The following is a 4821-nucleotide window of genomic DNA, read 5'->3' as shown; positions in this document are numbered from 1 at the left end:
TACCTTATTTAATATATTTTTATTCCAGCCCCGCTTCATTAGCCATTAGAAAAACAGGGTGCATTATAGTGGAAGGTGGGTTAGTATATGTAATGAGACAAACATTATTTAAAGTCTACATAACACATAACAAAAAAAAAATGAGGTCTCTGTTGTAACAAAGCAGTAGATGAGCGCACCTTTAAGACCAACTAAGTTTTATTCAGAATGTCAGCTTTCGTATGCCCTTAAGCAGACTTCATCAGACAAAATGGGAATGGCAAGCAGCGATCCTTAATATAAGTGGGCAGTGTGGAATCATGGGAAATGAGGTCTCTGTTGTCTTTGCTGCCTTCTTTGCTATCTTTCTTTCCCAGGGCTCAGCCGTCCCCAGGTGGATATTAGGATTGTGAAGCCCCTGGGGAGGGTTGGGCATCCATTACCCTGAGCTCCTGCCCACATTGCTGGTATGGCAAAATCCCTTGTGGGGAAAATCGGGAAGTGATGGTGTGCAGTTCTAGGAATTGCCAGAAAGTACGGTGTCAGTTGCTTCCATGAGCACCACGGCAGCAAATGACACCTTTTTCCGGAGCCTGCGGAGTGCTTTCAGATAGTGGGTGGGGCCAGGTGGCGCTTTTGCCAAGCATGGCTTCTGATTGGCTATTGGAGATTTTACTGGCTGTGTGACTGAAGGTAAGCTGCAGCAGCCATTTTGTGGCCGGCTCCGTCGCTAGTGGCAATCATTTTGTGCTTCACCCACCATGCTGAATCTGTCTGAAACCGAATCCATCGAAGACAAAGGTGCTGTGTCTAGGTCACAGGGGGCTGGGATCAGCGCTCAGACTCCCATCCTTTGATGGAGCTCCACTGATGCCCATGTCAAGGGAGAAGAGCTTGGGGGTGTTCCTGGATGCCTCTCTGACTGTGGAGGTCCAGGTTACCACCACCGCCAGATTAGCCTTTTTCCCATCTGAGGCAGGTCAGATAGTTGGTCCCGTATCTTGCCCCACATAACCCGGCCACAGTAACCCATGCAGTGGTCACTTCCAGTAGATTATTGTAACTCTCTCAATGTGGGGCTGCCCTTGACCCTCCTCCGGAAACTCCAGAATGGTACTGCACAGATGTTGATTTTGTTGCCAGTACAGGCATGGATCCATCCTGCACTCGTGAACTGCACTGGCTACCCACTGAGTACCGGATCTGGATCAAGGCGTTGGTACTTACCTTTAAAGCCAGAGGCCAGCATACATTTGGGACCGCCTCTCCCTGTACGATCCCTGGAGGTCCTTACGATCAGTGACCCAACAACTTTTGGTAATACCCAGTCCCAGAGATGTCTATCGGGCCTCGACGATGGCCAGGGCCTTTTCAGCCTTGGCCCCTGCCTGGTGGAATGAGCTCCCCCTGGAGATCTGGGCCCTGTGGGATCTGCTTCAGTTCCACAGTGCCTGTAAAACAGAGCTCTTTCGCCAGGCTTTCAGTGGGCGTCACTTGTTACCAGCCTCCGCCCCTCATTCCATCCCAGCAGTACATGAACTGCTGAACCTGGACAACAGGTCACGTCTGTGAGGCGGAATCTGCCATCTTAGTCTTTGTAATTTTAGATTTTATATATTTTCAATTGGTCTTTTACTGTTTTTGCTGTTGACTGTTTTATGACGTAACCTGCCCTGAGCCTGTTCTATGGGAAGGGCGGGCTAAAAATCGAAAAAAAGTTTTGAGACCCATTTTCTATGGGTTTTGTTTATTTATTTATTTTGCCAGAAGTGACATTGTCACAAGGGTGATACCACTGCCCCACCACGTCTGTGCCCCCAGTGCTCCCTGCCCCTACTTGACCAAACACTTATCACATTAAGGCTATGATCATACACACTAAATAATGCGCTTTCGGTGCAATTTCCAACTGGATTTTACTGCGTGAACTGGCAAACTGTGTGAGCTGGCAAAATCCAATTGGAAAGTGCATTGAAAGCAGACTGAATGTACATTATGAAGTTTGTGTGATCACTGCCTAAGACTAGCAATGGTGCTGGATCATGGGTCTTCACGCCGTACTCTGGGTCCTTCAGCAGTCTAAAACTAGACATATATTTTCAGAAATTGAGATATTCCTGACTGAACTATGACAAAACCAATCAGCCATTAAATTTCCTTTTTCTCATGTGTTTCATAGAATCATAGAGTAGGAAGGGACCCCCAAATCATCTAGTCCAACCCCTTGCACAATGCAGGAAGTTCACAAATATCTCCCCCTAAATTCACAGGATCAGCATTGCTGTCAGATGGCCATCTAGCCTCTGTTTAAAAACCTCCAAGGAAGAAGGTTTCAATTATTTTTATATTATTTTGTCTAACAGCCTACGTGTTACGTAGACTTCTTTGAAGAAATGAAATGAATCAGCCACTAATGAAACCTCCTTCTTAGAATTCTAGTGCGGTAGTAGGAGTTATAATAAAAAGTAGAGACATCACCCTGCCAAAAAAAGTCCATAAAGCCAAGGCGATGGTATTCCCAATAGTAATGCATGGCTGTGAGTGTTGGATCATAAGGAAGGCCCAGTGCAGAAGAATAGATGCTTTCGAGCTGTGGTGCTGGAGAAGACTTTTGAGAGTTCCTTGGACTGCAAGAAGATCAAACCAGTCAGTCCTAAGGGAAATCAACCCAGACTGTTCCCTGGAAGGTCAGATGCTGAAGCTGAAGCTCAGATACTTTGGCCACCCAATGAGAAGGGAGCACTCCCCGGAGAAGATTCTGATGCTGGGAAAGACAGAAGGCAAAAGAAGAAGGGGACGGCAAAAGATGAGATGGCTGGACAACGTTACTTACTGATATAGCCAACATGAATATGAACGGACTTCGGAGGGTGGTAGAGGACAGGAGGGCCTGGCATGACTTGGGGTCGCAAAGAATCGGACTTGCCTGTGCAATTGAACAACAACAAAAGCAGGAGATATGGATGTAAAGAATCACACGCCACACACATAGATGTGTGAAGACTTTTTCCAGAATGCTGATGCAGAGGGCATCTTGTTTGCCTCTTATAAACCCCAAATATTTGTGTTGCTGCCCTGAATTCATTAATGCCCCAAAAACTTACATTCCGCTATCAGGGCTCACTCCTTCTGTAATGTACTGAGTGACGAGACGTGTTGAAGGCAACATACTTTATTGGCGAGTACATCACAAGAGGGAGAAACGCGGGCCGGGTCCCGATTATATACATGCCCCAGAACAACCCTCCATCTGGCCAGGTCCAATCCTGGCTAGTTAAACTTCCCGCCACTTCCCAATCTTGATTGGCGGAGCGTATTAGTGAGCTACATCCGGGGACCAGTGGGTTTCCACTGGTCGCCTCTGTAGCGTTCGCTGTGTTGTACAACAAGACTTAAATGCAAGACATAACACCTTCCATACCTTAGGTTTGACATCAAGCTCATGATGCAACGTTACTTGACACAATGTCCTACATGTTGGTCCCTATGTGCTAAGCCATATTTAGGGAAGGGCACAAAGCAAGCCACAAAGCAACATTTGTCACAAATTCTGCCTTGTTCATGGTTCACAAAGTCACGTTCGTAGGAGAGCGCTTGGCACGAACGTTGACCTTGTGGAGCTTCATGCCAGTTCATGAGGGGATTCGTTTCTAGACAGACTGTCTCAGCGCAATCGAGATGTTTGCAAAACCTCTCTTTTTCTGCATGCGCTCGTGTCGGGATGGTGTCACGCTATTCTGACTCACCGCCTTCCCTTGTGCCTCGCTCGCTTCGGCCAGCAAAACGTTGGTCAGGAAGGCTTCAAGGAGGCCATGGCATTTAAAGATACTGGCAAAGCACCTGTAGAACATGAAGTGGCAACTCACCAAGTTGACACGTCGTAATGAGAAATCACTTGAAAAAGTCGACTCAGATCAAAGGCGTAAAAGGAAAAAAAAACCCCTAAAAGTGAAAGGATCTGTCTGCATGCCTTCCAAGACTCTGTGAATCACTACACAGAAAACATGATGCGGTGAAAGTTCCATGACTTGGGATCATTTCCAGATGCATATTCATAAGCGTCTAATCAATTTGCACAGTCCAACACAGATTGTCAAGCAGATAACTTCTATCCGTATTGAGCCTGGTGTAGAAGTTGAATTTACTGTTGCTGATGCCTAAATGGTTGTCATCTGATCATATGAACGTATGAAACTGACTTCTACTGAATCAGACCCTGGGTCCATCAAAGTCAGTATTGTCTACTCAGACTGGCAGCAGCTCTCCAGGGTCTCAAGCTGAGGTTTTGCATGCCTACTTACCTTTTTAGTTGGAGATGCCGGGGATTGAACCTGGGACCTTGTGCTTACCAAGCGGATGCTCTACCACTGAGCCACCGTTCCTCCCCTTATGATGCTTCCTTCTACTGAATCGGACCCTGGGTCCATCAAAGTCAGTATTGTCTACTCAGACTGGCAGCAGCTCTCCAGGGTCTCAAGCTGAGGTTTTTCATGCCTACTGACCTGGATCCTTTTTACTTGGAGATGCCAGGGATTGAACCTGGAACCTTCTGCTTACCAAGCAGATGCTCTACCACTGAGCCACTATCCCTCCCCTTCCTGGAGGGGAGTATCCTGCCAGATGCTTGACTGCTCCCTCTGGTGGCTCGACACAAGGCAGGTGCCCATGCTCGGGGTGCGCCCGCATGCACCCTCTCCCACTTGTCATCCACCGTCTGTTTCAATAACAAGTTAAACTTTTACTTGCCTTTAAAAATATTTACAAAACTTCAAAGCAACAATTTGGAGGAGCATGCAGAGGAGCATCCAGGTGATGTCCCCTGCAACGTTGACGCCTCTGGCT

At 47.1% G+C, this 4821-nt stretch overlaps 1 pseudogene; it reads left to right on the top strand.

Moving 5' to 3' along the window:
* Positions 1–3707: 3707 nt before the first annotated feature.
* Positions 3708–4148, top strand: LOC132577676 (small ribosomal subunit protein uS10-like; annotated as a pseudogene).
* The last annotated feature ends 673 nt before the right edge of the window (positions 4149–4821 follow it).

The sequence above is a fragment of the Heteronotia binoei genome, chromosome 9 (genome assembly GCF_032191835.1).
Source record: "Heteronotia binoei isolate CCM8104 ecotype False Entrance Well chromosome 9, APGP_CSIRO_Hbin_v1, whole genome shotgun sequence".
Classification (NCBI taxonomy): Eukaryota; Metazoa; Chordata; class Lepidosauria; order Squamata; family Gekkonidae; genus Heteronotia; species Heteronotia binoei.
This window is presented reverse-complemented; position numbering and strand designations above follow the sequence as displayed.